Below are 12,543 nucleotides of genomic sequence, written 5' to 3'. Positions count from 1 at the left end.
GAATCATTGAATCAAATGGAATAAACATTAGAAACAAAACAAAAACAATACTGAATTTTGGTTATAAAGTAATACATGCATTTTGGAAAATAATTGACCAAATACAGAAAAGTACAAAGAAGAAAATAATGTTCACCTATAATTCTATTACCTCCAGGTAATCACTGCTAATATTCTTGAGACTTATATTTCCAGATTTGTATCTGCACATAAAGGTTTTAAATCCACGCTGACAGAATTCATCTGGTAACCAGAGTAGTACATTTTTCTTTGCACATATACACAATATTTTTCCCAAGATAGGATTTTACTGTAAATATTTTTATTCTAATCTGTTGATGATACACTGTGAGTTACTTTTCATTTGCATAAATACATTTCTACCACATCATTTTTAACAGTTGCATGATATTTCACTATAGTTGTATACTATGTTTTATTAAATTACTCCTCTATTTTTAGACATCTAGGTTATATAAATTTTCTGCTGTTAGAAATCACATTGTGATAAATACTCTTATATGTGCATCTTTATGCATTTTTAAGATTTTATTTTACTTTTGGCCTTGCTGTGCAGCATACACGGTCTTAGTTCTCCAACCAAGGTTCAAACCTCTGCCCCCCACAGTGGAAGCATGGAGTCTTAACCATCGGACCATCAGGGAATTCTCAGTTTTTAAGATTTTAAGACCACTTGCCCTTGGGCTTCCCTGGTGGCTCAAATGGAAAAGAATTTGCCTGCAGTGCGGGAGACCCAGGTTCAATACCTAGGTCGGAAAGATGCCCTGGAGAAGGAAATGGCAACCCTCTCCAGTATTTTTGCCCCAACAATTCCATGGACAGAGGAGCCTGGCAGGCTACAGTCCATGGTGTCATGGGCTACAGTCCATGGTGTCCAGAGTTGGACACCACTGAGCAACTACCATGCACACTTATCCCTAAAGTTCTCTAGTTATCTGTTTCAAGAAATTAAAAATATATATATACTAAATATCCCATAAATATATTGTGGATACTATATTTCTTGAAATCTTCCTCTTTTTCCTACAGTGACTTTATTTCCCTTTGTAAGCTTGTTCTTTTGCTTGTGTTTTGCCTTGGTTTTCTCTATTATTTACGCAGAGCCTTTCCTCAATCACTAGCTGATCTTTGGTTGTTCATCTATAAGAGGGTGATATTAAAAAACTGATTGGAAGTTTCCAGGTTAAGAGGCCAGGCTGAGAACACACACACAATGCTTCTCCCTCCTGTACCCTCACCAATATTATAGTAAAGAGATTAAGTGTGGGGAGCAGGACAAGAGAGAGAAGCCAAAGGGCAGAGAAAACAAGAAGGAGAACCACAGCAGCCAAACTTGAGATGCTGAAAAGCATACATTGAGAAGGGGTTGATATGACACAGTGCAGGAGGAGCTGATGCCGGAGGTTTGTTGTTGTTCAGTCGCTAAGTTGTGTCTGACTCGTTGCAACCCCATGGACTGCAGCCCACCAGGCTCTCCTTGTCCGTCACCATCTCCTGGAGTTTGCTCAAACTCATGTCCATCGAGTCGGTGATGCCACCTAACTATTCTCATCCTCTGTCATCCCCTTCTCCTCCTGCCCTCAATCTTTCCCAGCATCAGGGTCTTTTCTACTGAGTCAGCTCTTTGCATCATGTGGCCAAAGTACTGGAGCTTCAGCTTCAGCATCAGTCCTTCCAGTGGATATTCAGGGTTGATTTCCTTTAGGATTGACTGGTTCGATCGCCTTGCTGTCCAAGGAAAAATTACTGATTTACTGATTTTTTCCAAAGTGTATTAAGAGAATCTTTTTAAGATTACAAAGGTGGAAAAATGATGGTAGCATTGAAAAATTCAACAAAAAGAAAAAAACACTGAGAAAATTTCCCAGAAGTAGAACAAAAAGACAAAAAGAGAAAATTGGAGAAATCAGAATAGGAAGTCCAACATCCAAATCACTCTGACTTCCAGAAAGAGAGATCAAGGAAAAAAACAAAAAGAAGGAACCAATGAAGAAACAAACTAAGAAAATAATTCAGAACTAAATAAAGGATATACATTTCTGGATTGAAGGGGCCAGTATATACCCAGACAAACAAATTAAAATGGAGATACACCAAAGTGCACTGTTGTGAGATTTGAGAGCACTGGAGAACCAACGGGAGATCCAGACAAGCTTCAGAGAGAAGAAACCGACGTGTGAAAAAGGATCAGAATCAGACTGGCCACAGCTACTTAACCCCCAGTACCCTAGAGCCTGTGCTCTGCAACAGGAGAAGCCACTACAATGAGAAACCCATGCACCACAACTAGAGAGTAGCCCCGACTCACTACACCTAGAGAAAGCCTGCACGCAGCAATGAAGACCCAGCACAACCATAAAGAAAGAAAGAAAGAAAAACTTTAAAAAAATAGTACCGTAAAACGTTAACTTAGACATGGAACATTCAGATACAACTTTATTTTTGCTGCCCAATATCCACTCATCTTCTGGAATTTTTATTTTAATTTCCTTCTGAGATCAACCTCCCCTCCCAAGGAATTTCTGGGGTCATGGACCCCACCCTTAGCTGAGGTGGGGGGAGAGTGAGAGGGCCTGAGCAGCACAGTCCAGGCTGGAACATTCAGGGCCCTGAATTCCCTGGCTCTGGGATTTGTTCAGGCAAAGGAAAAAAAAGAAAAAAGGACCCAGCACAAGCAGTGACAATCCTGCCGAGGTTCCTTGGCAAGAAACACATACTCTTTCCTGCACAAAGGAAGTGGGGCTCAAGCTGAGGCCACCATCTTGGCTCTCGGGGAAAGGCTTGTCTGAAGAGAGACATGGGATAGGGAAGAAACATCATCTGAGCTGAGTCAACCTACACTCCTCCCCTGGATCGTCTCCACATGTCGTACCCACTTCTTGCCGCTTCCACCAATGGAGCAAAAACTGCTTGTGTCACATCCAAGGTCACTTTCCTACTCCTTCAGAAGACACTCTTTAGCAGCCTCTCCTGCTTCTAAAATCCCTGAGCTGACTATGGCACATACTCCTCTGGCTTCTCCTCTTCTGCTTGGCTGGCCACTCATCCTCCCCTCAACCTCATGGTGATGGGGTCCCAGGGCTCAATCCTGCACCCTCTCACTTGTCTGCACCTTGCCCTGAAGTGAGCCCATCCACTCCCAAGGTGTTCTTCACTACTTTTTTGATGACACCCAAATTTGTATCCAGCCTAAACCTCTTTTCTGAGCTCCAGGAAGCTTGCATAATTCAGTTACCATCCTTGACATGTCCAACCTTTGTATTCTGGCCCCCACTCAAAATTTGTTTCATACCCATATATGCCTTAGCAAATGCAAACATACACAGATGTTAAACCAGGAACATTTAAACCAGGAACCTGGAATATCATCTAGACTCTGCCCTCTGCGCCCCATCTCTCTACACATCACTCATCAGTAAGACCTGTACTTTTACTTCCAAACATATCTTGAATTTATTCACTTTCTCCACCTTCACTCTCACAGTTTGGATGGGTCATCAGTGTGGTCTGGGTTTTCTCCCCCTGGGGACATGGGATGATGGCACTTTTCCAGCCTATTTGAAGTTAGGCATGCCTGTATGACTTCTTACATGTGAGAAGACGAGGCATCTGTCACTTCTGGTGGGGAATTTTAAGAGCCAGTACACAACCCTTCCTCCTGCCATGGGGATTATGGAAATCATATTGAGGTGAGGACCCTGACAACCTGAATCCCTGAGTAATTAATACGAGCATAGCCCTCCTGCTCACTGGCAAAAAAAAAAAAAAAAAAAAACAACCCTGAAAATAAATATTTGTTGTTAAGCCATTGAGGTTAAGGTCTGTTTGTTACTGTAGCACAACATAGCCTATCCTGTCTGATAAACTGTCTGGTCCAAGTCACCCAAGCTCCTGCAGCAGCCTACTTCTACTCCTCTCTCCTACCACTCAGAGTAACCTCTTTACAACTTTATTGTTGTTGTTTAATCACTAAGTCATGTCCGACTCTTTTCGATCCCATGAACTGCAGCAAAACAGGCTTTCCTGTCCTTCGCTATCTCCCGGAGTTTGCAAACTCATGTCCATTGAGTCAGTGATGCCATTCAACTATCTCATCCTCTGTTGCCCTCTTCTCCTCCTGCCTTCAATCTTTTCCAAGATCAGGGTCTTTTCCAATTAATCAGATATTTGCATCAGGTGGCCAAAGTATTGGAGCTTCAGCATCAGTCCTTCCAATGAATATTTAGGGCTCATTTCCATTAGAATTGGTTGATTTGACCTCCTTGTAGTCCAAGGGACTCTCAATAGTCTTCTCCAGCACTACAGTTCGAAAGCATCAATTTTTCAGCGCTCAGCCTTCCTTATGGTCCAACTCTCACATCTGTATATGACTACTGGAAAAACTATAGCTTTCACTATACAGACCTTTGACGGCAAAATAATGTCTTTGACTTTTAACACGCTGTCTAGGTTTGTCATAGATTTTCTTCTAAGGAGCAAGTATCTTTTAATTTCATGGCTGCAGTCACTGTCCACAGTGATTTTGGAGTCCAAGAAAATAAAATCTGTCACTGTTTCCACTTTTCCCCTATCTATTTGCCATGAAGTGATAGGATCAGATGCCATGATCTTAGTTTTTTGAACGTTGAGTTTTAAGCCAGCTTTTTCACTCTCCTCTTCTACTCTCATCAAGAAACTCTTTAGTTTCCCTTCACCTTCTTTGCAACTTAAGTTGAAGAAGGGATTCATAGGGCCTGGATTCCATCTTAGGCCTGTCCATGCTGATCATGCTCAGCCGCCTCTCCAATGGACTCTGAACTCTCTGCTTAGTGCCTATGGGAATGACAATGGAAGGATAAGACCCCCTCTGGACAGGGAAACCTTGAAGATTGTATCCAGGTTACTCATCACCTAAGAAAAAACATACACTAATCACCCCTGCCTCTGGACAATATCTATCAGAATGTAACCACAGGCTTATCAGTTATTAACTGGTTGGAATGTAACCGCGGGCTTATTGATTATTAACTGTTTAACACATAACACATGAATGATGAGGTTATTGTGATTGTATTTACCCTTCCTTTGTAAGTCTCAAGGAATTTGGGGTGGTGGGTTTGGACACGTACACATAGGGTATAAAAGATTTTCAGAAATGCTGGTCGGGGTCTTTGGCTAAGAGAAGAGTCTACCTTGGGCTATAACATTTGGTGCATTGGCCGGGAAAGATCTGATCACACCTTCCTTAAAACCTTTTGGCAGTTTCTCTTATACTTAAAGAAAATCCACACTCTTTCCTAGGGTCACAGGATCTGATCCCTGCCTGTCTCTCTGACCAGGTTTCCCACCCCTTTTTCCTCACTCATTACATCCAATCTCCCAGGACTCCTTGCTCTCTCTGGGGCACGGAGCTCTTTTCTGCTTCAGGGCTTTCACGGATGCTGTTCCCTCTACCTGGAACTCTTTCCCACATTATTCACATAGCTAGCCCTTTCCCATCTTTCAAGCCTCAACTTAAATGTCACCTCTGCCAGAAGGCCCCTACCGCTATACTCTGTTCATTTCCTTCTTAGCTTTTACTAGAAGTTGAAATTGCGTTTGCTCTTCACATTTATTTACTTGTTTATTCACAAGTAAGCTCTATGGGGGGCCCTGTCAGCCCTCAATACATATTTGTTGGATGGAGGAATGACTGAGTGAGAAGGAATTGCAAAGGCTCAGTGATAAAGAATCTGCCTGCAATGCAGGAGATGAGGATTCAATCCCTGGGTCAGGAAGATCCCCTGGAGAAGGAAATGGCAACCCACTCCAGTATTCTTTTTAAATTTATTTAATTGGAGGATAATTACTTTACAATATTGTGATGGTTTTTGCCACAAATCAGTATGAACTGGCCATAGGCATACATGTGTCCCCTCCACCCTGAACCCCCCCCACCTCCCTCCCCACCCCATCCCTCCAGGTCATCACAGAGCACGGGGTTTAGGTTCCCTGTGTTATACATCAAACTTCCACTGGCTCTCGGTTTTACATATGGTAATGTATATGCTTCAATGCTATTCTCTCAAATCATCTCATCCTCTCCTTCTCTCACTGAGTCCAAAAATCTGTTCTTTATTCTTACCTAGAAAATTCCATGGACAGAGGAACCAGGCAGGCTACAGTCCATGGGGTCGCAAAGAGTCGGACACGACTTAGTGGCTAAACAATAACAATGCCTTAAGTAAATGTAAGGCTGTAGTGCTCATGGGGCTAGTAAATATCACAGGCCTATTCGGCCTGCCCTCGAGAGGGAATTCTTTAAGGTGACTAGGGGCCCAACCTCACAAGATCCTTTATTCTCCTTGGGAGCTAAAGTGCCCTGAGACACAAGCCCTCTCCAGAGGGCCCAGCTTGGGCTCTGTCCTCCCCCTCAGCAACCACAGCTCACCCAGTGACAGCCCAGGCTGGAGCAGGTCCAACTGGAGTGGAGTAAGCAGCCAGTCCCCAGGGGGAGGTGGCCAGCTGCTGCCGTCATGGAGAGCGTGGCCTGGCCAGCTCTCTAGAAATAGCCCAAGGTCAAGGTGGGGTGCTTCCGTCCACCACAGATGGAGAAATCTGAGAGGAGACCAGTCCCGGATTTCCTTCCAGCCCACTATGGGGATCCCTGACCTTGGTCTGGAGCTCCCCAATTTCCAGCCACTTCCCCATAGACCCCTCCACTCACCTCTGCTTTCAAAGAACCCTCAGGCTTCCAACCCCCTCTCCTCCCAACATACGCCTGAGATGGACCAGGTGGGCCTTATCCCACGTCAAAGCTCAGGAGGTCAAGGGTGTCTTCCAACTCAGCATGTGAGTTGACCGACAAGCTGGATGCCAGTGCAGAGCCCCATTCTAGACTCAGTGCCTTATCCCAGTGGAACCTTCCTCAGTGGGGGGACGTGCCTAGCAGAGTCCACAGCCTCTGCCCTGGAATTGATCACATCTACCTGTCACCTGCTCTCAGGGACCCTTTGTCCTGTGGACTCTGACCCTGTTCATTGGCACTGAGAGCAGTGTAGCCTCGTCAGCTGCTGCCGTCAGCTGCTGGGACTAAATCCACAGCGGCCACTTCCACTTCGGGTGCTGGATACACTGCCTGCTGGTCCAGCTCATTCACCAGACCTCACAGCTGGCCCGACCACACAAACCCACTATCCTCACACCCACAAAACTACTCCTATCCCCCAACAAGGAAGGCTAAGGTTCTCGAGCGTCCAGCCACAAGCTTCATCAGTCCCTTGTGGCAAGCAGGGCTCCAGACTCACTTTTCTTGAAGGTTCCCACAGGCCTAGGTGAAGGGAGTGGGGAGGTACCTCAGGGAGACCAGATGGATGGTCTGGAACAGACGCAGGAAGGGGTGCTGCCTGGGGATGGCCAGCAGGGCTGGAGACGGGGGAGGATGGGAGGAGCCCACACAGAGGGTGACTGGCCCTTTGAATAGAACAGGACAGGGTGGGCACCTGGTAGATTTCTGCTAATCAGATTACAGCAGGCAGAGCTGATTCAGGAAGTAGGAGAGAATGAAAGGTGGGATTTTTGTTTTTTTTTAGAAATACAGCATTTGTTTTTAAAGGAATTTCAATAGGTCCAAATAAAAGCTGGTAGAATGTCCTGTAGTAGACAACCTTTGGAATTTGAATGACCTGTATCTTTGTGCACACCAGGATTCCATGTGTGGAAGCCCAGCAAGCGCACTGCACAACTCTAGGGCCCCCTTCACATTGCACAGATTGTGAACTTGAATACTTATCACAGATGTCTGGCAGGTGACAGCCAGGTGTCTTAAGGAAGGAAGGAAGGGAATCTTTTCTGATCCTTTTGGGCTAGTGGTAGGGCTTCAAGTAGGTACTTCCAGCAAGCTTGAAATTAAACTTCAAAAATTAAAATCTCTCTAGCGTAAATGTGCTACTCCTACTCATTTGCATGACAGCCCTTTCTTCCTGAAGTATGCAAAGGTGGAGATTAATTAGCATCCATTCTTAATTACAGAGCCCCAAATTCAGGAAGACAGATTTTTTTCTTACATGCTTTGGGATTGTGGGAGGTAGGGTGGTGGTGGGGAGGTGGTATTCAAGAACTCAATGCTGTCAAAAGCACCAATAATTCCTAGGCCTTATTTTAAGCAATATTTGAATTTGGGTATTATATGATAATTCTCTCTATGCCTTTACATAGAGAATGCTTACAAACTTTTCTGAAATTATTTTCTTCACTGGCTGCCCATGTGAATCTTTGTTTCCAATGTCCACACATTCCAGACCAGCAACCCTATAGCTTTAGTTAAATGAAGCACTGACTGCTTAGAATCCATTCACTTCTGTTTCCTTTTTTAAAATGTATTTGGCTGCACCAGGTCTTAGTTGAGGCATGCAGAATCTTCTAGTTGCAGCGTGAGAACTCTTAACTGTGGCATGTGGGATCTAGTTCCCTGACCAGAGATCAAACCCAGGCCCCCTGCTTTCAGAGTGCAGAGGTTTAGCCACTGGACCACCAGGGAAGTCCCAGAAACCATTCACTTCTAACCCCACAGATCCTTAACAGACAGACTCTGAAATGAGTATTCTCAGAGTCATGAATACACTCACTCTCTGAGAATCACCAAAAGCAGACCTAGCAGGCAAAGTTTCCCCAACAAAGATAAGGGTCTCCAATGAGCTGAAGAAATGCTTTCCACATAGACCAGACGTTAAAGCATTCAATGCAGGAGTGGCTGAATTGTGGTTCACAATTGTGGGTAGAGGCCAGGTGTCCACAGGCTGTCACCTGGGAGCCTTGTGTTACCGACCATGTTGACCACTCACTTCCTGGGCAACAGTTTCTGGTCAGCATGAAGACCTCTCTCTGGAAATTTCTTGAAGATAACAGTTGGCAAGTAAATAGCAACTAGGACTGTGTGCTGCCTTTATACCAAGTAAAAGGGAACATCCCCGCGTAACCCAGCCCTCAGTGGCAGCTTCCCCAGGCTTGTACATTGGGAAGTCCGGTGCTAACCCTGATGCGTCACCCTGCCGCCTGGGCTGGAAGCTGCTTCCCACAGTCCCCTCCCTCGTGTGCTCCCAGGTTAGACTTTGTCGATGAAAGAACCATGCCCTGGACTTAGACGGCAGGAGGGAAGCAGAAGCCATTTTTCCTGGAAGCTTGGTCGGGTGCAAGCGCATCACCCAACTCCAAGGGCTCCCACTTTGTCCCCTCACACTTCTGGCTGCAGACTGAGATCCCCAAGTCACACAAAAGCTTCTGTTTTTCTGACCACCTGATCAATGCTGAGGCCCTCAATTTCTCTCTGCTCTCTGATTTAACCCTCAGCCTTACACAGGGCCTCCCGTAACTCCATTCCCACCCATGCTCAGCACTGATCCACGTGGAGGGCTCAGCCCCCTTCCTCGAGGCTCTGTGTATGCAGCAGACCTCACAGGATGCCTAGAGGTTACCTCACATCAGCGCCGATGACATGAAGAAATGTCATACACCATGATTCTTAAAAGTGGCTCCATCCGTTTTCTCCACCCCTACTCAGTCTGACCACCTGATGAAAAGAGTCAGTTCATTGGAAAAGACCCTGATGCAGGAAAAGATTGAAGGCAAAAGGAGAAAGGGGTGGTAAAGGATGAGATGATTAGATAGCACCACCAGCTCAATGGACATGAATCTGAGCAAACCCTGGGAAACAGTGAGAGACAGGGAAGCCTAGCATGCTGCAGAAGTTCATGGGGTTGCAAAGAGTTGGACACGACTTAGCGACTGAACAACAGCAACTCAGTTTCAGGCCTGCTTCGTGAGCCCTGATAAAACAAAAGCCACCTACTCTAGGTTGTAAGCGTCAACAGACTGAAGAGCTGCTAGACACCTTGAAGTCTGCACCTTTCCTTTCTCCAGCCTCCACCAACAGAAAGGAATAGCATACAGAGTGATTTCTCCACCACCCTAACCCCATCCTCCCTTAGAAGGAAAATGCTGCTATACTTTCTATTCTTTTCATTCATTTTCTGCTCCTGCATTAGAGTTTGTCCTCAAATTGGATATTACTAATTCTGAATGATTTTATTTTAGGGTGGTGCATGTATTTGTCATCAATTGCTGTGTAACAAATTACCTCAAAACTTAGCTGCTTAAAACTCACCATTATTATCTCACCGTTTCTGTGGGTCAGGAGTTAAGGACTGACTTAGTTGAATGGTACTGGCTCAGGGATTCCCAACAGGGGGTGGACAAGATGTGAGCAAGGCTCCAGTCATCTGATAGCTTGCTTGGAGCCAGAGGGTCTGCTTCCAAGATGAAAGTGAAAAGCAGATTCTTTACCATCTGAGCCACCAGGGAAGCTTCCAAGATGCCACCCCCACAAAGCTGTTGTCAGCACATGGCCTTTCCTTAAGGCTGCTTGGGTGTCCTCATGGGCATGTCTGCTAACTTCCCCAGAGTGAGTGATACAAGAAATAGAGCACTCATGATCTAGTCTCAAAAGTCACAAACCATCAGTTCCTCCAGATTGTACTCATTTGAAATGAGTCATGAAGTCCACCCACACTCAAGGCGAAAGGAATTAAATTTCACTTTTTAAAGGGAGGCATTTCAAGGAATATGTAGGCATATTTTAAAGCCACCAAAGTGCGAAAGCAGTGCAAAGATAAGGTGTCAAAATACCTATGTTCTCTAGAGCCTGTTACAGAGTGAAGTAAGTCAGAAAGAGAAAAACAAATGTCATTTATTAATGCATAGTATAAAATCTAGAAAAATGGTACTGCTGAACCTATTTTCAGAGCAGGAATAGAGAAGCAGATGTAGAGAAAAGACTTGTGGACACAGCAAGAGAAGGAGAGGATGCGATGAATTGAGAGAGTAGTATGAAAGCATATACATTACCAAATGTAAAATAGATAGCCAGTGGGAATTTGCTGTTTGATCCAGGAAGCTCAAACTGGTGCTCTGTGACAACCTAGAGGGGTGTGATGGGGTGGGAGGAAGGTTGAAGAGAGAGGGGACATATACATATATACTTATGGCTAATTCATGTTGATGTACGGCTGAAACCAACACACTATTGTAAAGCAATTATCCTCCAAATAAAGATAAATAAATATAAGAAAAGAAACAAAGCAAAACAAAAAAAAAGATAAAGCATCAAAATACCTGTGTTCTCTAGAGCCTGTTGTATAGAGTAAAGTAACTCAGAAAGAGAAAACAAATAAAGCGTATTAATGCATATATATGGAATCTAGAAAAATGGTACTGATGAACTTATTTACAGGGCAGGAATAGAGCAGCAGACGTAGAGAACAGACTTGTGGACACAGAGAGAGAAGGGAGTGGGGAGAACTGAGAGGGCTGCATTGACACATGCACACTACCAAGTGTAAAACAGATAGCTAGCGGGAAGCTGCTTTCTGGAATAACACACGGAGCTCAGCCTGGTGCTTTGTGACAATTGAGAGGTGTGTGATGGTGGGGGTCTGGGGGGTGAGAAGGAGGCGTAAGAGGGAGGGAATATATGTATTGCCTGACTCACGCTGTTGTCTGGAGAAACCAACACAACATTGTAAAGCAATCATCCTCTAATTAAAAATTTTAAAATTGTTAGATCAAAAAAAAACCTGTGTTCTAATTTTACGTCTAAGTGCTGAGGGACATCCCCTCATCCCTCTAGATCTATTTCCCCAAGATGAGAAGACAGACCTCAATGACTACTAGGGTTTTGTTTCCAGTTAGTAGGTGTCTCAGTGTTCCAGCTCCAGCACTCGAGATCCTAGGACTTGACCCCAGACCTCAGGCACCCCTCCTTCTCCTCCCCTTCTCTTGCTGCAAGCTCTTGGCCCCAGGTGCATCCACCACCCACTGGAACCCAAACCGAGTTCATCAGCATCTCTGGGTGGTACCCAGGCATCAGCAGGTTTTATGGCTCCCTGGTGGTTGAGGACAAGGTTGAGGACCACTACTCTAACTGCTCAGTGGGAACCCTGAGCAGAGGGATCCTTTCAACAAATAAAATAACAGTTGTTGTTGTTATTCTTGAGTCGATAAGTCATGTCTGACTCTTTGAACCTCGTGGACTGCAGTACACCAGGCTTCCCTGTTCTTCACTATCTCCTGCGGTTTGTTAAGATTCATGTCCATTGAGTCAGTGATGCTATCTAACCATCTCATCCTCTGCCCACCTCTTCTCCATTTCCCTTCAAACCTTTCCCGGCATCAGAGTCTTTTCCAATGAGTCTGCTCTTCGCCTCAGGGAGCCAAAGTATTAAGCTTCAGCTTCAACATCAATCCTTCTAATGAATATACAAGGTTGATTTCCTTTAGAACTGACTGGTTTGACCTCCTTGCTGTCCAAGGATAAATTACTGATTTGTCTTTTTCCTTTGAAGTATATGCACATCAAAATACAGGTATTCAATGTCCAGTTAATCATTCCTGGGGTCTGATTTTTCTAAGAGAACACTTTGCTCCTTGTTACCTCAGAGAAATACTTAGAAAAGTTTAGAAAGAGAAGTTTGCAGAAATTGTTCAAGGCCAGGATAGAACTTTTTATAG

The sequence above is a fragment of the Cervus elaphus genome, chromosome 11 (assembly GCF_910594005.1).
Source record: "Cervus elaphus chromosome 11, mCerEla1.1, whole genome shotgun sequence".
Taxonomy (NCBI): Eukaryota; Metazoa; Chordata; class Mammalia; order Artiodactyla; family Cervidae; genus Cervus; species Cervus elaphus.
The sequence above is the reverse complement of the archived record's forward strand: the minus strand, read 5'-3'. Positions refer to the sequence as shown.